The 25,213-nt window shown below is 41.7% G+C and overlaps 1 protein-coding gene across 1 annotated transcript in view; it reads right to left on the bottom strand.

The window, feature by feature from the left end:
• LOC147056219 (uncharacterized) overlaps positions 1-25,001 on the bottom strand; it is a 239,053-nt gene extending 214,052 nt beyond the window's left edge. The window contains exon 1 of the mRNA XM_085912937.1: positions 24,278-25,001. The gene's annotated coding sequence lies outside the window, so the exon portion shown is untranslated. The remainder of the gene's footprint in view (positions 1-24,277) is intronic.
• Positions 25,002-25,213: the final 212 nt, after the last annotated feature.

Raw genomic sequence — 25,213 nt, 5'->3', positions numbered from 1 at the left:
CTTTGGTTTGTCCGAGCTATGAGATACGCGTAAAAAATTAAAGGTGCACAAGATATACGGCTTTTGGTTTGTCCGAGCTATGAAGTTTACGGCTTTGGTTTGTCCGAGCTATGAAGTGTACGGCTTTGATTTGTCCGAGCTATGAAGTTTACGGCTTTGGTTTGTCCGAGCTATGAAGTGTACGGCTTTGATTTGTCCGAGCTATGAAGTTTACGGCTTTGGTTTGTCCGAGCTATGAAGTGTACGGCTTTGATTTGTCCGAGCTATGAAGTTTACGGTTTGGTTTGTCCGAGCTAAGAAACAGCTGAGGTTCTAGCTGTTTGCATGAAAGTTGTGTGGTTGAGAGTGTGAATGGTAGGATAATTTGACTAAGAGGCAATTGTTGTTGAACGGTCAATTTAATCCTGCATTGAGGATCCTCAAAAAAAAAGTAAAACAAAAAATTGAATAAAAATTGGAAAAATCGAAAAATACCAAGTTAAGATAGGAAAAAAAAAACGGTAAATCTCTAACTCTTGAAGGTGATGAGAAGTACATGGCAAGTATGCGATACATGCCAAAGTGGAAGAAAAAGTATGGAGTAGAAGGGAAGTTGAAATGTGGAAAATAGTGGTTGATGTTTTGGAGGAGAGTGTGGCTGGGAAGACAAAAGGACTGAGAAAGGAAAGATAAGAGGGAGAATTGCAATGTGCTAGAGTGTGGTTGAAAACTTCACGAGCGATGTGAACAAATTCAAAAGACCAAAAATGGAAAGATAAAAAGTGATGAGGCTGCCATTCCATTAACATTTGAAAAAGAATTTAGGGTGCATAATGGCATCCCATTCAATGATGCAGCTGAGAGTGCTTATCAGCAACAGCTAAAATATGCGCTCCCCATTGGTTCCCCACCTGAATTAGACAACAGGGTGCGGAAACACTTGGTGGATACAGATAATATCCACCGCATCAATGACAAACCTGTTTTACCAAAATCACTTTTTAAGGCAGCAGCAATTGCGACACATGGGCCTTGCCATGTGTCGACAGGAGGGATGAGGTCAATTAACTACCTTTGGTTCAGATGCTTACTTAATTTTTTTTGTAAAGCATGTCCTGTTTGTGTAGGTCAATTCACTACCTTTGGTTCAGATGCTTACTTAATTTTTTTTTGTAAAGCATGTCCTGTTTGTGTAAAACATAATCCACAAGGAAACATGAGACCTAAGAGAGGCTCGTTTCCAAAACCATCTTACCCATTCCAAATCATGCACATGGATTTTATTGGCCTCACAGAAAAGAACCTGTGATCAAACTCTTTTGGATTAATGTCAACGCAACTGTTAAAGGACGAACGTTGCCGCAAGTGGCCTACACAGAGAGACCAGCTGAAGTGAACTATACATGTTACATCCAAGGAAACAAGACCCACAAATGCATCATCAGCTGACGACAGCACGCAACTCTTCTGCACGTCCAACTCTTCTGCACGTCGACGCAGGACCGTTGTGACCTTTGACTCTCATGATCCTGTCTGGGGATGGTTCTGGACTTGATGACTGCAACACGACGGTTCCAGCAAGGAAGCAGATCCACCATCACTATCTCCCCGCCCCCAATTCAAATAGAGGCAGAATAATCCTCTTCCCCCTTGGTGGCCAGGTAGTCTACCCTGGCCACTGAAGACGACAACCACACGGCAGACACTTCCAGGTTCTCCCCCGACGAAGCAGTGCTGCAGAGGGGGTGAGAATTGTGCTCACCCTCCAACAGTGGGCGTGCCAAGCCCCCGACGGCTGAACAATCACGAGCAATTTTTGTCTTGACTGTTGTTATTGGTAACATTCTGGTCGCCTAAGGCAGAGGGACCGTGTGAGACTTTTCCTGCATTATAACATCTTGCCGCAGGTTTTTCACTCACACACTAAAATTGATCTACGTAGATTGCAATGATACGCTGTTTCTGTGTTTGTTGTTTTTTTTTTTTTTGTTTTTTAAATTGTTTTTCCTGACAACATCATATGATAAACAGGAGGGATATGTTAGGGTTGAATAGATTAGGTTGATCATATTATGTTGGAATGTAATCAGTGGTGATTGACCTAGATTAGGTTGATCATATTATGTTGGAATGTAATCAGTGGTGATTGACCTAAGCTTGTCCTGTCTTAACAAAGGAGTAGAACAAAGTGCTAAGATCCTTTGCACTGATTGACCAATTGTAGAAGACGCAATCAAAGTTGTTTTGTCTACTCAACATCGTAAAACATCCCCCGCTATGATGTGATCAGAGGCCAGGTGTTTCAACCCCCACCTTGGCCACCACACATGTAAATTGTCACCCCCACCCTTCTTTTCTCAATAAATACTCTCTTGCATGGGTGCAGCGGCAGACTTTGTTCGGACAGTGCTGTGTCAACAGCAACGAACAAATTCTCCACTTGCAGAATTTGTTCGGACATTGTTGTATCTACAATGACGAACAAGTTCTCCACGTGCAAGTGTTCAAAGGGCATACTGTCTCCTGTGTTGTTCTTGCACAATAAGTTAGAGTCGGAACATCTCTAACACCCAACAGCCTTTTTTTTCATAACACTTTAACCAGAGTGACGGGAGAGCGGCATTTCAGAAAACGTGCTTATCTCGGCGAGAAAAAGCGATTTCGGCAATAAAATTTAAAACGCGTGTAAAACATAAACCAAACGATGAAATTGGTTATTTCTTCATGTATAATGATCAACTCGATACTCCCTAGCCCCCAACAGCCTTTTTTTTCATAACACTTTAACCAGAGTGACGGGAGAGCGGCATTTCAGAAAACGTGCTTATCTCGGCGAGAAAAAGCGATTTCGGCAATAAAATTTAAAACGCGTGTAAAACATAAACCAAACGATGAAATTGGTTATTTCTTCATGTATAATGATCAACTCGATACTCCCTAGCCCCCAACAGCCTTTTTTTTCATAACACTTTAACCAGAGTGACGGGAGAGCGGCATTTCAGAAAACGTGCTTATCTCGGCGAGAAAAAGCGATTTCGGCAATAAAATTTAAAACGCGTGTAAAACATAAACCAAACGATGAAATTGGTTATTTCTTCATGTATAATGATCAACTCGATACTCCCTAGCCCCCAACAGCCTTTTTTTTCATAACACTTTAACCAGAGTGACGGGAGAGCGGCATTTCAGAAAACGTGCTTATCTCGGCGAGAAAAAGCGATTTCGGCAATAAAATTTAAAACGCGTGTAAAACATAAACCAAACGATGAAATTGGTTATTTCTTCATGTATAATGATCAACTCGATACTCCTTAGCCCCCAACAGCCTTTTTTTTCATAACACTTTAACCAGAGTGACGGGAGAGCGGCATTTCAGAAAACGTGCTTATCTCGGCGAGAAAAAGCGATTTCGGCAATAAAATTTAAAACGCGTGTAAAACATAAACCAAACGATGAAATTGGTTATTTCTTCATGTATAATGATCAACTCGATACTCCCTAGCCCCCAACAGCCTTTTTTTTCATAACACTTTAACCAGAGTGACGGGAGAGCGGCATTTCAGAAAACGTGCTTATCTCGGCGAGAAAAAGCGATTTCGGCAATAAAATTTAAAACGCGTGTAAAACATAAACCAAACGATGAAATTGGTTATTTCTTCATGTATAATGATCAACTCGATACTCCCTAGCCCCCAACAGCCTTTTTTTTCATAACACTTTAACCAGAGTGACGGGAGAGCGGCATTTCAGAAAACGTGCTTATCTCGGCGAGAAAAAGCGATTTCGGCAATAAAATTTAAAACGCGTGTAAAACATAAACCAAACGATGAAATTGGTTATTTCTTCATGTATAATGATCAACTCGATACTCCCTAGCCCCCAACAGCCTTTTTTTTCATAACACTTTAACCAGAGTGACGGGAGAGCGGCATTTCAGAAAACGTGCTTATCTCGGCGAGAAAAAGCGATTTCGGCAATAAAATTTAAAACGCGTGTAAAACATAAACCAAACGATGAAATTGGTTATTTCTTCATGTTGTTGGAATTTATCTTTCTAATTTAACTTGAACGCGAGTTACTAATCTGACTCCAATTTGAGACCTTACCCAACTGCCACTCATCCAACAATTTGCGCGCTCGTTCTGCAATAGAAAGGTATCAGGAAGCTGGCATTTTCACACACGAGTGGATTTATTCCTAACAATCAAATCTAATACATCCTCTGGGTCTCGGGTCCCTCTCAATACACCTCTGTACGTCTCTGTTCCCACCAGCAGACGTACTCTACTTCCGAGTTGCCCAGCCATTAATTATACTACACAATATGCAAATGGCACATAAACAAAGGCATTCTGTCATTATTCTATTGGCTATGTGTACACTGCATTTAACTTTAGCTTGCTCTTATTGGTCTTTCTTCTTCTGCAGAATCATTTGCTCGCTCCTCCTGGTTGTAGTTTTCCATACAGGGTCCCCTAGTTGTTATCTCCCCGCTGCCCCTGGGTCATCTTGTACTCCTTGCTGCTCCTGCGTCATTGTTTAATCTGGAACATTTCATTCGTGCACATCCTTGCCCACATATCTTGTTTTGTCTCCATCGTCACACACTCAGCACTTTACAGATTCATACTCTCATACACAAGATGTCTAATGAACTACTTTAAGATCAAACTCTTATATTCCTTTAATCCCTCTCATGACCTCAGACCACTGAGGTCATCACTCGAATACCTTGTTTTATTGTTAAACATAAAATTTCATACCCTCCTCATGGCCTCAGGTCCCTGAGGCCACCTTCACATACTCACATCCCGGAGGGCCACAGCTGTCTCCGCCTCCTGGGGGTCCTTCTGAGGGATCATCATGTACTGGCCACCCGGAGGGAGTGGCCCCAACGTGCGTTCAATTGTCTTAACAGTTAATGATCTGATACATGGAATACAGCAACATCCGCATAGCACCATAATAGCAGCAAACACAGCGATAGAAATCAGTACTGATGCAATCAAGCTTTTATATTTGCCAAAGACGTTTAACCAGTCAGAGTACCAACTGGTGTCCACACCTGAGTGCTCCTTCATTTTGTTACTTAGCGTGCGCAGACCCTCCAATGCCTTAGTGAGCCGACCGTCAGGAGACGTATTGTTGGGAATCAGAGTACAGCACTGATCCCCAAAAATACCACAGACTCCTCCTCTTTCCGCTAACACCATATCTAAACCTATTCTATTTTGGAATGCCATAAGAGACGTGGCTGCTAATTGCTCATGCACTGCCTGGAGTGCCGAGGTGGTGAAGTTCGCCAATCGTTGGACATTGTAGTGGACATAATTAATCCGGTCCACATTTTTGTTTACTGTAATGAGCAGGAAAATACTCTCCCATCCTGCCGCCACTTGATTCACCAATTTGTATTCATCAGGAACCCCTCTCGGAACTCCAATTGCATCTATGTACGTGGGGTCTCCTGTATTCAACCATTCTTGCATGTCCTTTTTCCTCCTCACAAGGAAGGGGATTCTTCCCCACCGTCCAACGCCTTCCCAATTTATTCTGGACACGTCTAATGCTGTCACACTAATTGGCATGATCAGCGTTACTAGGGCGCACTTACCTGAGGCATTGGAGGGAAGCCTATCGTACAACACTTTTGCTCCACACCACAGCCAAACATCAGCACGAGCGAGAGGGATTCCTGCTGGCAAAGACACATTTTCATTACACCATGACTCCTGGATATTTCCAATCCCAGGGCCAGTCCTTGTACCGTGGTTGATAATTGTCCAATTTATCTAACAAATCAAGCCATTGTTGAGTCCAGTTGAAAATTGTCACCCAAGCTTTCACCTGTGTCAGTTGTTTACACTTCAGATTTAGCAGTAGTTGTTGTGTCTGTGTCAGCGTCTTACCACCATCTTGCTCTGCTTCTTACCATACCGTTCCATTGCAGGACTGATACACCATCACTCGTTCTTCTTTCGCTCCATCACTTCTGAAAATAGTCAATAAACTTAAACATTTGCATCGTCGTCGTCGTTGTTCAGACACTTTCGAGTCCGACTTGGATCCAATTCTCGCCATTGTCACATTCCCTCTCTTGACCTGCCTGTTCGGGCGGTCAATCTTTAAGCCCACCATTGGCAGGCACTGTGCCCCTGTGTCCTCCATACCTTTGGCTGCTTCCTTCGGCCATCGATATTGAGGACGGCGGACCGGACTGGAGCAATCAACTTCCAATTGGATCGGCTGAACCGTATGACAAAAACCAACATCGAATGGACCCTGTGACCACAAGGTCTGTGGCATTTGATCCAGCATCGCCTGTGCAGACTCATGGTCCGTCTGTTCCCGCCCATGATGGCGGGCCAGGAAGACCAATTCAAGGTCTGACTCATCTACCATTTTTGCCATTATTCTGTAACTTTTGGTTGCGGCCGAATGCCACACATCTGAAATCTCAGTCATCATCCAGTCATGTTGTTGTGTTAATCGTTTCACCATGGGCCCCAATTGGCGGGGCTCATGGCCTGGCGACACAGCCAGTGACAGGCAAACCTTCCTCACTCATTCGATACCATTGCTCTTGCTTCGGCGACAACTATACATATGCTGCCACCCCCTCGGGGCCCACAAAGATGCATGGTGATTGTAATGTCCAATCATCTCCCTCAATTTCTTCAAACGCATCTCTATATATCTCATCTGATTCTCTATCATAATATAGAGTGCAATGCAATGAATCCACTGGGGGGTGGTACGGTGCCAATGCCTGGATCCATGGTTTCCACAGGAGGTACGTGGAGTAGACACCTCTCCCAAACGGAGTCTCAGGATTCAATCTCGCCCAGTAGATTCGTGCCGTTTCTGGTACTGTGGGGAGTGGTGCCATCAACCACTGACCCTGAGGTGTCACAGGCTGGGAGCATTCCAGAACCTGTCCGTCAGGAAATGTCACTGTAAGTCCCTTCTCGCCGCACAGAATCTGGGCTCTCAATGCTGACATGTCTCTGCCCATCAAGTTGATGGGTGTGTCCATTGCATGAACATATGAATGATATAGTTTCTGTCCGGTGTTTGTGATTTCCGTTTTCAATGGTCGAGTGAAGGGCAGAGTCTGAGGACGTCCCGAGAAGCCGACCAACGTTGTAACTCGTTTCGACAACGCTGTACTTGGCCGTGGCATGTTGATCGATGAATGTGTTGCTCCAGTGTCCATCAACATCTGGACCGGAGTGTCTGCCACTGTCAACCGAAGCATTGGCTCTGCCTGGCCTGTGCTTCCCGAGCTTCCCAGGCCCCACTATTCGTCCGGGCCCTACCACGGGTCGGCTTGGTAATACTGCCCATGTGGATTCGGCTGTGGCCCCGGGCGGGGCTGCTGTGGTCCACTTTGGTGTGGTGGCCCTGCTTGCTGGTTCTGCTGCTCCGCCCCTGCTGGTGGTGGGTTGCCATTACAATCTCGCGCCCAGTGATCAGGGGCCCCGCAGTTGAAGCAAGTCCCTGGAGCGAACCAATTCCGCCCCAGTCCTGGGAGGGCGCCTTAACCTCGCCCTCTGTATCCACCACGGAACCCTTGGCCTCAGCCCCGTCCAGCCCCCACTGGAGTCTGATACATCTGTTTTTGTTTAACCTTTTCTTGTTTTGCCTCACCATGCAACTTTGCCAACTGTAATTTAACCAAACTAGTCGCCAGAGCGTCAGTTTCCTTTTGATCTTTATTTGCTTTTTCCATGTAGATGCGGCAATGGTGTATCAAATGCCTCTTGAATCTCGGTTCCGGACCGACCAAATGTCCAGATCAACTCTCATGATCGCTTGCACCTCATTTGGGAGGCCGTTCAGCATCGCCGTCCTGAACATCATCTTAGCTTCAGGGTAGTTGCCTGGGTGTTTACCTGTGGTCTCAATCCACATTCATTTTAAAGATATTAATTTCATTCTTTAACATCTACATTGGTTGTTGACAAAGTACACAAATAAACAACATACTTTCTCCATGGCCAGATGCATGCAACACAGTAGCTCACCCTGCAAAGCCCAAATAGATCTTTTTAAATCAACACAATGCAGCATAATTTTGGGAGTGTTCTATATAAATTGCCAACTAATCTCTCATCTCTTCTCACAAATACCATATTGTTAAAGTTAACAAAACCGCAACCCTGATGGCCACCTAACATGCAATAACGTATTACTACATACGATTACATTATCATTTAATTTGACACATCTTTCCAAATTGCTTTTGTTTTGCGTTGCAAATCAGATAGACTACAGTCTAATAAATTCTTTTTATTTACCTATTTTAGCCAATTTCATCCTTTTAACACATAACACTGACCGCACACAGACAACACAAAAAACAGCAAAGACACAGCTCACAAACAATAAAAACAAATAATGCTGCGCTAACGTCATAGAGGATGACGTTTTGGTTATATTTTTCATCAGTGCCTTTTATCCTTTATGCAAATGTGCATCACTCTTCTTCAAACCTTCTCTGAAAAACTCACACTTTCTCTCTACGCGCAAGCGCAGGCACGCTCCTCAATCTCACCCTCTCAAAGGGCAGGCCTACTTTACTGTTCCCCTTCATCATGTTCACATTCAACATCTTTCACTGTCTTCTACACAACATTTGTTGTCTATTATTCTCATCCTATCAGGCCACCTTTCTAGTCACTTTCTGTCACACACTTTATAGTCTCTACTGCCACACATCTTATTTTCTCTACTGCCACACCTCGATCATCTTAGTTTCTCCAACCAACTTAAACATACTCATCGTCTACTTCTCAACTTCCCTATTATCGCTCAACAGGCTCCTGAACATTCTCCATGACTAATTTCTTCCATAGGACACACATCTCACACACCCACACATACACACGCACGCACACACACCCTACACACACGTTTGGCGCACAACATAAAAGACCACAAAGACCACACTAAGAACACCTTTTTGCTCATCTTACTTGTCTGATTTATTCTCTATTTTACTTTTAGACGCTTTTTGTAATTCTTTTCCTTTTATTTTGCAAATTTTAACTTCAGTGTTTCTCTCTTACTTTTTCCTTTAACGCGAATATCTCCTGTACATTTAAGATAATTTCCGTTTCTTCTTTTTTTTTTTTTTCTCAGCCAGGTTCCCATTCTGTTACATGGGTTTGATCCGTTTATCTAGATTTTTATTTCGATCAGGATCCTGCCTTTCACTTATTTCTTACTTTTTCTTCCATTAATTTGAAGGGACCCTTAATTTGAAGGGACCCTTAATTTGAAGGGACCCTTAATTTGGAGGGACCCTTAATTTGGAGGGACCCTTAATTTGGAGGGACCCTTAATTTGGAGGGACCCGAGACCATTATCCCACTTCCTCTTATCCGCCATCTTTAAATCCACTCGTGTGTCTCCCAACCACTTTTTACGCAGAATATTTCTAGTTTCCACACTCTCACTCCCACTCACACTGCTTTCACACTGATACGTAAATCCCAGATTTTAAACCGTATCGTAACCACGAAAAGTTCCAAACTATTCTAGTAGGTAAATCCCAGATTTTATACCCTACTAAGTCCACACTTGTACTAATACGTAAATCCCAGATTTTAAACCGTATAGTAACCGCAAATAGTTCCAAACTATTCTAGTAGGTAAATCCCAGATTTTATACCCTACTACACACTTTCACTGTTCCGCTCATCCTTCCTCTTGTAATTTAGCGTTGTCAATGTGCAGAATTTGAAAAGGAATCTGCTTACCTTATCTCACTGTGGGCCCAAGAGGAAAGACGGTCGGACGTGTGGCGTCTTTATCAGGTCGTCACCTGGTGTGGACGTGGGTCCCAGACCCAGAGTCCCAGACTCTTGTGGTTACCGAAGTCCCAGACTTCTTTAGAGTCCCAGACTCTTTTATCTCTCTTGCATCACGTCACCACTTTTCACACAAAAGAATTTTAGTTTCCACACTCACACTCCCACTCCCACTGATACGTAAATCCCAGATTTTAAACCGTATCGTAACCACGAATAGTTCCAAACTATTCTAGTAGGTAAATCCCAGATTTTATACCCTACTAAGTCCACACTTGTACTAATACGTAAATCCCAGATTTTAAACCGTATAGTAACCGCAAATAGTTCCAAACTATTCTAGTAGGTAAATCCCAGATTTTATACCCTACTACACACTTTCACTGTTCCGCTCATCCTTCCTCTTATAATTTAGCGTTGTCAATATGCAGAATTTGAAAAGGAATCTGCTTACCTTGTCTCACTGTGGGCCCAAGAGGAAAGACGGTCGGACGTGTGGCGTCTTTATCAGGTCGTCACCTGGTGTGGACGTGGGTCCCAGACCCAGAGTCCCAGACTCTTGTGGTTACCGAAGTCCCAGACTTCTTTAGAGTCCCAGACTCTTTTACCTCTCTTGCATCACGTCGGGGTCACCATAAATTGTTGGAATTTATCTTTCCAATTTAACTTGAACGCGAGTTACTAATCTGACTCCAATTTGAGACCTTACCCAACTGCCACTCATCCAACAATTTGCGCGCTCGTTCTGCAATAGAAAGGTATCAGGAAGCTGGCATTTTCACACACGAGTGGATTTATTCCTAACAATCAAATCTAATACATCCTCTGGGTCTCGGGTCCCTCTCAATACACCTCTGTACGTCTCTGTTCCCACCAGCAGACGTACTCTACTTCCGAGTTGCCCAGCCATTAATTATACTACACAATATGCAAATGGCACATAAACAAAGGCATTCTGTCATTATTCTATTGGCTATGTGTACACTGCATTTAACTTTAGCTTGCTCTTATTGGTCTTTCTTCTTCTGCAGAATCATTTGCTCGCTCCTCCTGGTTGTAGTTTTCCATACAGGGTCCCCTAGTTGTTATCTCCCCGCTGCCCCTGGGTCATCTTGTACTCCTTGCTGCTCCTGCGTCATTGTTTAATCTGGAACATTTCATTCGTGCACATCCTTGCCCACATATCTTGTTTTGTCTCCATCGTCACACACTCAGCACTTTACAGATTCATACTCTCATACACAAGATGTCTAATGAACTACTTTAAGATCAAACTCTTATCTTCCTTTAATGTATAATGATCAACTCGATACTCCCTAGCCCCCAACAGCCTTTTTTTTTATAACACTTTAACCAGAGTGACGGGAGAGCGGCATTTCAGAAAACGTGCTTATCTCGGCGAGAAAAAGCGATTTAGGCAATAAAATTTAAAACGCGTGTAAAACATAAACCAAACGATGAAATTGGTTATTTCTTCATGTATAATGATCAACTCGATACTCCCTAGCCCCCAACAGCCTTTTTTTTCATAACACTTTAACCAGAGTGACGGGAGAGCGGCATTTCAGAAAACGTGCTTATCTCGGCGAGAAAAAGCGATTTCGGCAATAAAATTTAAAACGCGTGTAAAACATAAACCAAACGATGAAATTGGTTATTTCTTCATGTATAATGATCAACTCGATACTCCCTAGCCCCCAACAGCCTTTTTTTTCATAACACTTTAACCAGAGTGACGGGAGAGCGGCATTTCAGAAAACGTGCTTATCTCGGCGAGAAAAAGCGATTTCGGCAATAAAATTTAAAACGCGTGTAAAACATAAACCAAACGATGAAATTGGTTATTTCTTCATGTATAATGATCAACTCGATACTCCCTAGCCCCCAACAGCCTTTTTCTTCATAACACTTTAACCAGAGTGACGGGAGAGCGGCATTTCAGAAAACGTGCTTATCTCGGCGAGAAAAAGCGATTTCGGCAATAAAATTTAAAACGCGTGTAAAACATAAACCAAACGATGAAATTGGTTATTTCTTCATGTATAATGATCAACTCGATACTCCCTAGCCCCCAACAGCCTTTTTTTTCATAACACTTTAACCAGAGTGACGGGAGAGCGGCATTTCAGAAAACGTGCTTATCTCGGCGAGAAAAAGCGATTTCGGCAATAAAATTTAAAACGCGTGTAAAACATAAACCAAACGATGAAATTGGTTATTTCTTCATGTATAATGATCAACTCGATACTCCCTAGCCCCCAACAGCCTTTTTTTTCATAACACTTTAACCAGAGTGACGGGAGAGCGGCATTTCAGAAAACGTGCTTATCTCGGCGAGAAAAAGCGATTTCGGCAATAAAATTTAAAACGCGTGTAAAACATAAACCAAACGATGAAATTGGTTATTTCTTCATGTATAATGATCAACTCGATACTCCCTAGCCCCCAACAGCCTTTTTTTTCATAACACTTTAACCAGAGTGACGGGAGAGCGGCATTTCAGAAAACGTGCTTATCTCGGCGAGAAAAAGCGATTTCGGCAATAAAATTTAAAACGCGTGTAAAACATAAACCAAACGATGAAATTGGTTATTTCTTCATGTATAATGATTAACTCGATACTCCCTAGCCCCCAACAGCCTTTTTTTTCATAACACTTTAACCAGAGTGACGGGAGAGCGGCATTTCAGAAAACGTGCTTATCTCGGCGAGAAAAAGCGATTTCGGCAATAAAATTTAAAACGCGTGTAAAACATAAACCAAACGATGAAATTGGTTATTTCTTCATGTATAATGATCAACTCGATACTCCCTAGCCCCCAACAGCCTTTTTTTTCATAACACTTTAACCAGAGTGACGGGAGAGCGGCATTTCAGAAAACGTGCTTATCTCGGCGAGAAAAAGCGATTTCGGCAATAAAATTTAAAACGCGTGTAAAACATAAACCAAACGATGAAATTGGTTATTTCTTCATGTATAATGATCAACTCGATACTCCCTAGCCCCCAACAGCCTTTTTTTTCACAACACTTTAACCAGAGTGACGGGAGAGCGGCATTTCAGAAAACGTGCTTATCTCGGCGAGAAAAAGCGATTTCGGCAATAAAATTTAAAACGCGTGTAAAACATAAACCAAACGATGAAATTGGTTATTTCTTCATGTATAATGATCAACTCGATACTCCCTAGCCCCCAACAGCCTTTTTTTTCATAACACTTTAACCAGAGTGACGGGAGAGCGGCATTTCAGAAAACGTGCTTATCTCGGCGAGAAAAAGCGATTTCGGCAATAAAATTTAAAACGCGTGTAAAACATAAACCAAACGATGAAATTGGTTATTTCTTCATGTATAATGATCAACTCGATACTCCCTAGCCCCCAACAGCCTTTTTTTTCACAACACTTTAACCAGAGTGACGGGAGAGCGGCATTTCAGAAAACGTGCTTATCTCGGCGAGAAAAAGCGATTTCGGCAATAAAATTTAAAACGCGTGTAAAACATAAACCAAACGATGAAATTGGTTATTTCTTCATGTGTAATGATCAACTCGATACTCCCTAGCCCCCAACAGCCTTTTTTTTCATAACACATTAACCAGAGTGACGGGAGAGCGGCATTTCAGAAAACGTGCTTATCTCGGCGAGAAAAAGCGATTTCGGCAATAAAATTTAAAACGCGTGTAAAACATAAACCAAACGATGAAATTGGTTATTTCTTCATGTATAATGATCAACTCGATACTCCCTAGCCCCCAACAGCCTTTTTTTTCACAACACTTTAACCAGAGTGACGGGAGAGCGGCATTTCAGAAAACGTGCTTATCTCGGCGAGAAAAAGCGATTTCGGCAATAAAATTTAAAACGCGTGTAAAACATAAACCAAACGATGAAATTGGTTATTTCTTCATGTATAATGATCAACTCGATACTCCCTAGCCCCCAACAGCCTTTTTTTTCATAACACTTTAACCAGAGTGACGGGAGAGCGGCATTTCAGAAAACGTGCTTATCTCGGCGAGAAAAAGCGATTTCGGCAATAAAATTTAAAACGCGTGTAAAACATAAACCAAACGATGAAATTGGTTATTTCTTCATGTATAATGATCAACTCGATACTCCCTAGCCCCCAACAGCCTTTTTTTTCACAACACTTTAACCAGAGTGACGGGAGAGCGGCATTTCAGAAAACGTGCTTATCTCGGCGAGAAAAAGCGATTTCGGCAATAAAATTTAAAACGCGTGTAAAACATAAACCAAACGATGAAATTGGTTATTTCTTCATGTATAATGATCAACTCGATACTCCCTAGCCCCCAACAGCCTTTTTTTTCATAACACATTAACCAGAGTGACGGGAGAGAGGCATTTCAGAAAACGTGCTTATCTCGGCGAGAAAAAGCGATTTCGGCAATAAAATTTAAAACGCGTGTAAAACATAAACCAAACGATGAAATTGGTTATTTCTTCATGTATAATGATCAACTCGATACTCCCTAGCCCCCAACAGCCTTTTTTTTCATAACACTTTAACCAGAGTGACGGGAGAGCGGCATTTCAGAAAACGTGCTTATCTCGGCGAGAAAAAGCGATTTCGGCAATAAAATTTAAAACGCGTGTAAAACATAAACCAAACGATGAAATTGGTTATTTCTTCATGTATAATGATCAACTCGATACTCCCTAGCCCCCAACAGCCTTTTTTTTCATAACACTTTAACCAGAGTGACGGGAGAGCGGCATTTCAGAAAACGTGCTTATCTCGGCGAGAAAAAGCGATTTCGGCAATAAAATTTAAAACGCGTGTAAAACATAAACCAAACGATGAAATTGGTTATTTCTTCATGTATAATGATCAACTCGATACTCCCTAGCCCCCAACAGCCTTTTTTTTCATAACACATTAACCAGAGTGACGGGAGAGCGGCATTTCAGAAAACGTGCTTATCTCGGCGAGAAAAAGCGATTTCGGCAATAAAATTTAAAACGCGTGTAAAACATAAACCAAACGATGAAATTGGTTATTTCTTCATGTATAATGATCAACTCGATACTCCCTAGCCCCCAACAGCCTTTTTTTTCATAACACTTTAACCAGAGTGACGGGAGAGCGGCATTTCAGAAAACGTGCTTATCTCGGCGAGAAAAAGCGATTTCGGCAATAAAATTTAAAACGCGTGTAAAACATAAACCAAACGATGAAATTGGTTATTTCTTCATGTATAATGATCAACTCGATACTCCCTAGCCCCCAACAGCCTTTTTTTTCATAACACTTTAACCAGAGTGACGGGAGAGCGGCATTTCAGAAAACGTGCTTATCTCGGCGAGAAAAAGCGATTTCGGCAATAAAATTTAAAACGCGTGTAAAACATAAACCAAACGATGAAATTGGTTATTTCTTCATGTATAATGATCAACTCGATACTCCCTAGCCCCCAACAGCCTTTTTTTTCATAACACTTTAACCAGAGTGACGGGAGAGCGGCATTTCAGAAAACGTGCTTATCTCGGCGAGAAAAAGCGATTTCGGCAATAAAATTTAAAACGCGTGTAAAACATAAACCAAACGATGAAATTGGTTATTTCTTCATGTATAATGATCAACTCGATACTCCCTAGCCCCCAACAGCCTTTTTTTTCACAACACTTTAACCAGAGTGACGGGAGAGCGGCATTTCAGAAAACGTGCTTATCTCGGCGAGAAAAAGCGATTTCGGCAATAAAATTTAAAACGCGTGTAAAACATAAACCAAACGATGAAATTGGTTATTTCTTCATGTATAATGATCAACTCGATACTCCCTAGCCCCCAACAGCCTTTTTTTTCATAACACTTTAACCAGAGTGACGGGAGAGCGGCATTTCAGAAAACGTGCTTATCTCGGCGAGAAAAAGCGATTTCGGCAATAAAATTTAAAACGCGTGTAAAACATAAACCAAACGATGAAATTGGTTATTTCTTCATGTATAATGATCAACTCGATACTCCCTAGCCCCCAACAGCCTTTTTTTTCATAACACTTTAACCAGAGTGACGGGAGAGCGGCATTTCAGAAAACGTGCTTATCTCGGCGAGAAAAAGCGATTTCGGCAATAAAATTTAAAACGCGTGTAAAACATAAACCAAACGATGAAATTGGTTATTTCTTCATGTATAATGATCAACTCGATACTCCCTAGCCCCCAACAGCCTTTTTTTTCATAACACTTTAACCAGAGTGACGGGAGAGCGGCATTTCAGAAAACGTGCTTATCTCGGCGAGAAAAAGCGATTTCGGCAATAAAATTTAAAACGCGTGTAAAACATAAACCAAACGATGAAATTGGTTATTTCTTCATGTATAATGATCAACTCGATACTCCCTAGCCCCCAACAGCCTTTTTTTTCATAACACTTTAACCAGAGTGACGGGAGAGCGGCATTTCAGAAAACGTGCTTATCTCGGCGAGAAAAAGCGATTTCGGCAATAAAATTTAAAACGCGTGTAAAACATAAACCAAACGATGAAATTGGTTATTTCTTCATGTATAATGATCAACTCGATACTCCCTAGCCCCCAACAGCCTTTTTTTTCATAACACTTTAACCAGAGTGACGGGAGAGCGGCATTTCAGAAAACGTGCTTATCTCGGCGAGAAAAAGCGATTTCGGCAATAAAATTTAAAACGCGTGTAAAACATAAACCAAACGATGAAATTGGTTATTTCTTCATGTATAATGATCAACTCGATACTCCCTAGCCCCCAACAGCCTTTTTTTTCATAACACTTTAACCAGAGTGACGGGAGAGCGGCATTTCAGAAAACGTGCTTATCTCGGCGAGAAAAAGCGATTTCGGCAATAAAATTTAAAACGCGTGTAAAACATAAACCAAACGATGAAATTGGTTATTTCTTCATGTATAATGATCAACTCGATACTCCCTAGCCCCCAACAGCCTTTTTTTTCATAACACTTTAACCAGAGTGACGGGAGAGCGGCATTTCAGAAAACGTGCTTATCTCGGCGAGAAAAAGCGATTTCGGCAATAAAATTTAAAACGCGTGTAAAACATAAACCAAACGATGAAATTGGTTATTTCTTCATGTATAATGATCAACTCGATACTCCCTAGCCCCCAACAGCCTTTTTTTTCATAACACTTTAACCAGAGTGACGGGAGAGCGGCATTTCAGAAAACGTGCTTATCTCGGCGAGAAAAAGCGATTTCGGCAATAAAATTTAAAACGCGTGTAAAACATAAACCAAACGATGAAATTGGTTATTTCTTCATGTATAATGATCAACTCGATACTCCCTAGCCCCCAACAGCCTTTTTTTCCATAACACTTTAACCAGAGTGACGGGAGAGCGGCATTTCAGAAAACGTGCTTATCTCGGCGAGAAAAAGCGATTTCGGCAATAAAATTTAAAACGCGTGTAAAACATAAACCAAACGATGAAATTGGTTATTTCTTCATGTATAATGATCAACTCGATACTCCCTAGCCCCCAACAGCCTTTTTTTTCATAACACTTTAACCAGAGTGACGGGAGAGCGGCATTTCAGAAAACGTGCTTATCTCGGCGAGAAAAAGCGATTTCGGCAATAAAATTTAAAACGCGTGTAAAACATAAACCAAACGATGAAATTGGTTATTTCTTCATGTATAATGATCAACTCGATACTCCCTAGCCCCCAACAGCCTTTTTTTTCATAACACTCTAACCAGAGTGACGGGAGAGCGGCATTTCAGAAAACGTGCTTATCTCGGCGAGAAAAAGCGATTTCGGCAATAAAATTTAAAACGCGTGTAAAACATAAACCAAACGATGAAATTGGTTATTTCTTCATGTATAATGATCAACTCGATACTCCCTAGCCCCCAACAGCCTTTTTTTTCATAACACTTTAACCAGAGTGACGGGAGAGCGGCATTTCAGAAAACGTGCTTATCTCGGCGAGAAAAAGCGATTTCGGCAATAAAATTTAAAACGCGTGTAAAACATCAACCAAACGATGAAATTGGTTATTTCTTCATGTATAATGATCAACTCGATACTCCCTAGCCCCAAACAGCCTTTTTTTTCATAACACTTTAACCAGAGTGACGGGAGAGCGGCATTTCAGAAAACGTGCTTATCTCGGCGAGAAAAAGCGATTTCGGCAATAAAATTTAAAACGCGTGTAAAACATAAACCAAACGATGAAATTGGTTATTTCTTCATGTATAATGATCAACTCGATACTCCCTAGCCCCCAACAGCCTTTTTTTTCATAACACTTTAACCAGAGTGACGGGAGAGCGGCATTTCAGAAAACGTGCTTATCTCGGCGAGAAAAAGCGATTTCGGCAATAAAATTTAAAACGCGTGTAAAACATAAACCAAACGATGAAATTGGTTATTTCTTCATGTATAATGATCAACTCGATACTCCCTAGCCCCCAACAGCCTTTTTTTTCATAACACTTTAACCAGAGTGACGGGAGAGCGGCATTTCAGAAAACGTGCTTATCTCGGCGAGAAAAAGCGATTTCGGCAATAAAATTTAAAACGCGTGTAAAACATAAACCAAACGATGAAATTGGTTATTTCTTCATGTATAATGATCAACTCGATACTCCCTAGCCCCAAACAGCCTTTTTTTTCATAACACTTTAACCAGAGTGACGGTTGAGCGGCATTTCAGAAAACGTGCTTATCTCGGCGAGAAAAAGCGATTTCGGCAATAAAATTTAAAACGCGTGTAAAACATAAACCAAACGATGAAATTGGTTATTTCTTCATGTATAATGATCAACTCGATACTCCCTAGCCCCCAACAGCCTTTTTTTTCATAACACTTTAACCAGAGTGACGGGAGAGCGGCATTTCAGAAAACGTGCTTATCTCGGCGAGAAAAAGCGATTTCGGCAATAAAATTTAAAACGCGTGTAAAACATAAACCAAACGATGAAATTGGTTATTTCTTCATGTATAAAGATCAACTCGATACTCCCTAGCCCCCAACAGCCTTTTTTTTCATAACACTTTAACCAGAGTGACGGGAGAGCGGCATTTCAGAAAACGTGCTTATCTCGGCGAGAAAAAGCGATTTCGGCAATAAAATTTAAAACGCGTGTAAAACATAAACCAAACGATGAAATTGGTTATTTCTTCATGTATAATGATCAACTCGATACTCCCTAGCCCCCAACAGCCTTTTTTTTCATAACACTTTAACCAGAGTGACGGGAGAGCGGCATTTCAGAAAACGTGCTTATCTCGGCGAGAAAAAGCGATTTCGGCAATAAAATTTAAAACGCGTGTAAAACATAAACCAAACGATGAAATTGGTTATTTCTTCATGTATAATGATCAACTCGATACTCCCTAGCCCCCAACAGCCTTTTTTTTCATAACACTTTAACCAGAGTGACGGGAGAGCGGCATTTCAGAAAACGTGCTTATCTCGGCGAGAAAAAGCGATTTCGGCAATAAAATTTAAAAAGCGTGTAAAACATAAACCAAACGATGAAATTGGTTATTTCTTCATGTATAATGATCAACTTGATACTCCCTAGCCCCCAACAGCCTTTTTTTTCATAACACTTTAACCAGAGTGACGGGAGAGCGGCATTTCAGAAAACGTGCTTATCTCGGCGAGAAAAAGCGATTTCGGCAATAAAATTTAAAACGCGTGTAAAACATAAACCAAACGATGAAATTGGTTATTTCTTCATGTATAATGATCAACTCGATACTCCCTAGCCCCCAACAGCCTTTTTTTTCATAACACTTTAACCAGAGTGACGGGAGAGCGGCATTTCAGAAAACGTGCTTATCTCGGCGAGAAAAAGCGATTTCGGCAATAAAATTTAAAACGCGTGTAAAACATAAACCAAACGATGAAATTGGTTATTTCTTCATGTATAATGATCAACTCGATACTCCCTAGCCCCCAACAGCCTTTTTTTTCATAACACTTTAACCAGAGTGACGGGAGAGCGGCATTTCAGAAAACGTGCTTATCTCGGCGAGAAAAAGCGATTTCGGCAATAAAATTTAAAACGCGTGTAAAACATAAACCAAACGATGAAATTGGTTATTTCTTCATGTATAATGATCAACTCGATACTCCCTAGCCCCCAACAGCCTTTTTTTTCATAACACTTTAACCAGAGTGACGGGAGAGCGGCATTTCAGAAAACGTGCTTATCTCGGCGAGAAAAAGCGATTTCGGCAATAAAATTTAAAACGCGTGTAAAACATAAACCAAACGATGAAATTGGTTATTTCTTCATGTATAATGATCAACTCGATACTCCCTAGCCCCCAAGAGCCTTTTTTTTCATAACACTTTAACCAGAGTGACGGGAGAGCGGCATTTCAGAAAACGTGCTTATCTCGGCGAGAAAAAGCGATTTCGGCAATAAAATTTAAAACGCGTGTAAAACATAAACCAAACGATGAAATTGGTTATTTCTTCATGTATAATGATCAACTTGATACTCCCTAGCCCCCAACAGCCTTTTTTTTCATAACACTTTAACCAGAGTGACGGGAGAGCGGCATTTCAGAAAACGTGCTTATCTCGGCGAGAAAAAGCGATTTCGGCAATAAAATTTAAAACGCGTGTAAAACATAAACCAAACGATGAAATTGGTTATTTCTTCATGTATAATGATCAACTCGATACTCCCTAGCCCCCAACAGCCTTTTTTTTCATAACACTTTAACCAGAGTGACGGGAGAGCGGCATTTCAGAAAACGTGCTTATCTCGGCGAGAAAAAGCGATTTCGGCAATAAAATTTAAAACGCGTGTAAAACATAAACCAAACGATGAAATTGGTTATTTCTTCATGTATAATGATCAACTCGATACTCCCTAGCCCCCAACAGCCTTTTTTTTCATAACACTTTAACCAGAGTGACGGGAGAGCGGCATTTCAGAAAACGTGCTTATCTCGGCGAGAAAAAGCGATTTCGGCAATAAAATTTAAAACGCGTGTAAAACATAAACCAAACGATGAAATTGGTTATTTCTTCATGTATAATGATCAACTCGATACTCCCTAGCCCCCAACAGCCTTTTTTTTCATAACACTTTAACCAGAGTGACGGGAGAGCGGCATTTCAGAAAACGTGCTTATCTCGGCGAGAAAAAGCGATTTCGGCAATAAAATTTAAAACGCGTGTAAAACATAAACCAAACGATGAAATTGGTTATTTCTTAATGTATAATGATCAACTCGATACTCCCTAGCCCCCAACAGCCTTTTTTTTCATAACACTTTAACCAGAGTGACGGGAGAGCGGCATTTCAGAAAACGTGCTTATCTCGGCGAGAAAAAGCGATTTCGGCAATAAAATTTAAAACGCGTGTAAAACATAAACCAAACGATAAAATTGGTTATTTCTTCATGTATAATGATCAACTCGATACTCCCTAGCCCCCAACAGCCTTTTTTTTCATAACACTTTAACCAGAGTGACGGGAGAGCGGCATTTCAGAAAACGTGCTTATCTCGGCGAGAAAAAGCGATTTCGGCAATAAAATTTAAAACGCGTGTAAAACATAAACCAAACGATGAAATTGGTTATTTCTTCATGTATAATGATCAACTCGATACTCCCTAGCCCCCAACAGCCTTTTTTTTCATAACACTTTAACCAGAGTGACGGGAGAGCGGCATTTCAGAAAACGTGCTTATCTCGGCGAGAAAAAGCGATTTCGGCAATAAAATTTAAAACGCGTGTAAAACATAAACCAAACGATGAAATTGGTTATTTCTTCATGTATAATGATCAACTCGATACTCCCTAGCCCCCAACAGCCTTTTTTTTCATAACACTTTAACCAGAGTGACGGGAGAGCGGCATTTCAGAAAACGTGCTTATCTCGGCGAGAAAAAGCGATTTCGGCAATAAAATTTAAAACGCGTGTAAAACATAAACCAAACGATGAAATTGGTTATTTCTTCATGTATAATGATCAACTCGATACTCCCTAGCCCCCAACAGCCTTTTTTTTCATAACACTTTAACCAGAGTGACGGGAGTGCGGCATTTCAGAAAACGTGCTTATCTCGGCGAGAAAAAGCGATTTCGGCAATAAAATTTAAAACGCGTGTAAAACATAAACCAAACGATGAAATTGGTTATTTCTTCATGTATAATGATCAACTCGATACTCCCTAGCCCCCAACAGCCTTTTTTTTCATAACACTTTAACCAGAGTGACGGGAGAGCGGCATTTCAGAAAACGTGCTTATCTCGGCGAGAAAAAGCGATTTCGGCAATAAAATTTAAAACGCGTGTAAAACATAAACCAAACGATGAAATTGGTTATTTCTTCATGTATAATGATCAACTCGATACTCCCTGTTAGAGATGTTCCGACTCTAACTTACTGTGCAAGAACAACACAGGAGACAGTATGCCCTTTGAACACTTGCACGTGGAGAATTTGTTCGTCATTGTAGATACAATGTCCGAACAAATTCTGCAAGTGGAGAATTTGTTCGTTGCTGTTGACACAGCACTGTCCGAACAAAGTCTGCCGCTGCACCCATGCAAGAGAGTATTTATTGAGAAAAGAAGGGTGGGGGTGACAATTTACATGTGTGGTGGCCAAGGTGGGGGTGAAACACCTGGCCTCTGATCACATCATAGCGGGGGATGTTTTACGATGTTGAGTAGACAAAACAACTTTGATTGCGTCTTCTACAATTGGTCAATCAGTGCAAAGGATCTTAGCACTTTGTTCTACTCCTTTGTTAAGACAGGACAAGCTTAGGTCAATCACCACTGATTACATTCCAACATAATATGATCACCCTAATCTAGGTCAATCACCACTGATTACATTCCAACATAATATGATCAACCTAATCTATTCAACCCTAACATATCCCTCCTGTTTATCATATGATGTTGTCAGGAAAAACAAACAACAAAAAAAACAAAACAAAACAACAAAAACACAGAAACAGCGTATCATTGCAATCTACGTAGATCAATTTTAGTGTGTGAGTGAAAAACCTGCGGCAAGATGTTATAATGCAGGAAAAGTCTCACACGGTCCCTCTGCCTTAGGCGACCAGAATGTTACCAATAACAACAGTCAAGACAAAAATTGCTCGTGATTGTTCAGCCGTCGGGGGCTTGGCACGCCCACTGTTGGAGGGTGAGCACAATTCTCACCCCCTCTGCAGCACTGCTTCGTCGGGGGAGAACCTGGAAGTGTCTGCCGTGTGGTTGTCGTCTTCAGTGGCCAGGGTAGACTACCTGGCCACCAAGGGGGAAGAGGATTATTCTGCCTCTATTTGAATTGGGGGCGGGGACGCTGTCGATGGTGGATCTGCTTCCTTGCTGGAACCGTCGTGTTGCAGTCATCAAGTCCAGAACCATCCCCAGACAGGATCATGAGAGTCAAAGGTCACAACGGTCCTGCGTCGACGTGCAGAAGAGTTGGACGTGCAGAAGAGTTGCGTGCTGTCGTCAGCTGATGATGTTGTATCCTGTAGGTGTGGTCTGTCACCCACACTGGTGCAGACACTTGTCCAGTTGGCGGGCAGCATCGGACAACCACTTGAAATGGCTCTCTCATCCTGACACTTAGCAGTGACATCCAAAGCTCCCATCCAGTGTCCTCCTGGAGAGCAGTCGTCGTTGATGCATTTGTGGGTCTTGTTTCCTTGGATGTAACATGTATAGTTCACTTCAGCTGGTCTCTCTGTGTAGGCCACTTGCGGCAACGTTCGTCCTTTAACAGTTGCGTTGACATTAATCCAAAAAGAGTTTGATCACAGGTTCTTTTCTGTGAGTCCAATAAAATCCATGTGCATGATTTGGAATGGGTAAGATGGTTTTGGAAATGAGCCTCTCTTAGGTCTCATGTTTCCTTGTGGATTATGTTTTACACAAACAGGACATGCTTTACAAAAAAAATTAAGTAAGCATCTGAACCAAAGGTAGTGAATTGACCATGAATTGACCTCATCCCTCCTGTCGACGCATGGTAAGGCCCATGTGTTGCAATTGCTGCTGCCTTAAAAAGTGATTTTGGTAAAACAGGTTTGTCATTGATGCGGTGGATATTATCTGTATCCACCAAGTGTTTCCGCACCCTGTTGTCTAATTCAGGTGGGGAACCATTGGGGAGCGCATATTTTAGCTGTTGCTGATAAGCACTCTCAGCTGCATCATTGAATGGGATGCCATTATGCACCCTAAATTCTTTTTCAAATGTTAATGGAATGGCAGCCTCATCACTTTTTATCTTTCCATTTTTTGGTCTTTTGAATTTGTTCACATCGCTCGTGAAGTTTTCAACCACACTCTAGCACATTGCAATTCTCCCTCTTATCTTTCCTTTCTCAGTCCTTTTGTCTTCCCAGCCACACTCTCCTCTTACCCATCAAACACTATTTTCCACATTTCAACTTCCCTTCTACTCCATACTTTTTCTTCCACTTTGGCATGTATCGCATACTTGCCATGTACTTCTCATCACCTTCAAGAGTTAGAGATTTACCGTTTTTTGTTTCCTATCTTAACTTGGTATTTTTCGATTTTTCCAATTTTTATTCAATTTTTTTGTTTTACTTTTTTTTTTTTGAGGATCCTCAATGCAGGATTAAATTGACCGTTCAACAACAATTGCCTCTTAGTCAAATTATCCTACCATTCACACTCTCAACCACACAACTTTCATGCAAACAGCTAGAACCTCAGCTGTTTCTTAGCTCGGACAAACCAAACCGTAAACTTCATAGCTCGGACAAATCAAAGCCGTACACTTCATAGCTCGGACAAACCAAACCGTAAACTTCATAGCTCGGACAAACCAAAAGCCGTATATCTTGTGCACCTCTAATTTTTTACGCGTGTCTCATAGCTCGGACAAACCAAAGCCGTATATCTTGTGCACCTTTACGCGTTTACACTTAGGGCTTTAACTTACTTGTCCCCTGGTTCGTTGCACGTTCGGATTCCGTCAATCCACTGTTGTTCGACGAAGGCAGACCTTAGATGCTGGCCCAGCGAAGAATTTACTTGCCAGGTCTTTTCTTTACCAGGTCCTCCTAATGGACGCTGGCTTGTCGACAATGCAGCACGTCGTCCTCCGTCGATCAGCAGTGGGTATGTTGGATCCCGGGTTTCGGCACCAAAATGTTAGAGATGTTCCGACTCTAACTTACTGTGCAAGAACAACACAGGAGACAGTATGCCCTTTGAACACTTGCACGTGGAGAATTTGTTCGTCATTGTAGATACAATGTCCGAACAAATTCTGCAAGTGGAGAATTTGTTCGTTGCTGTTGACACAGCACTGTCCGAACAAAGTCTGCCGCTGCACCCATGCAAGAGAGTATTTATTGAGAAAAGAAGGGTGGGGGTGACAATTTACATGTGTGGTGGCCAAGGTGGGGGTGAAACACCTGGCCTC

Source organism: Syngnathus leptorhynchus, chromosome 5 (genome assembly GCF_054491065.1).
Source record: "Syngnathus leptorhynchus isolate UIUO chromosome 5, UIUO_Slep, whole genome shotgun sequence".
NCBI classification, from domain to species: domain Eukaryota; kingdom Metazoa; phylum Chordata; class Actinopteri; order Syngnathiformes; family Syngnathidae; genus Syngnathus; species Syngnathus leptorhynchus.
This window is presented reverse-complemented; position numbering and strand designations above follow the sequence as displayed.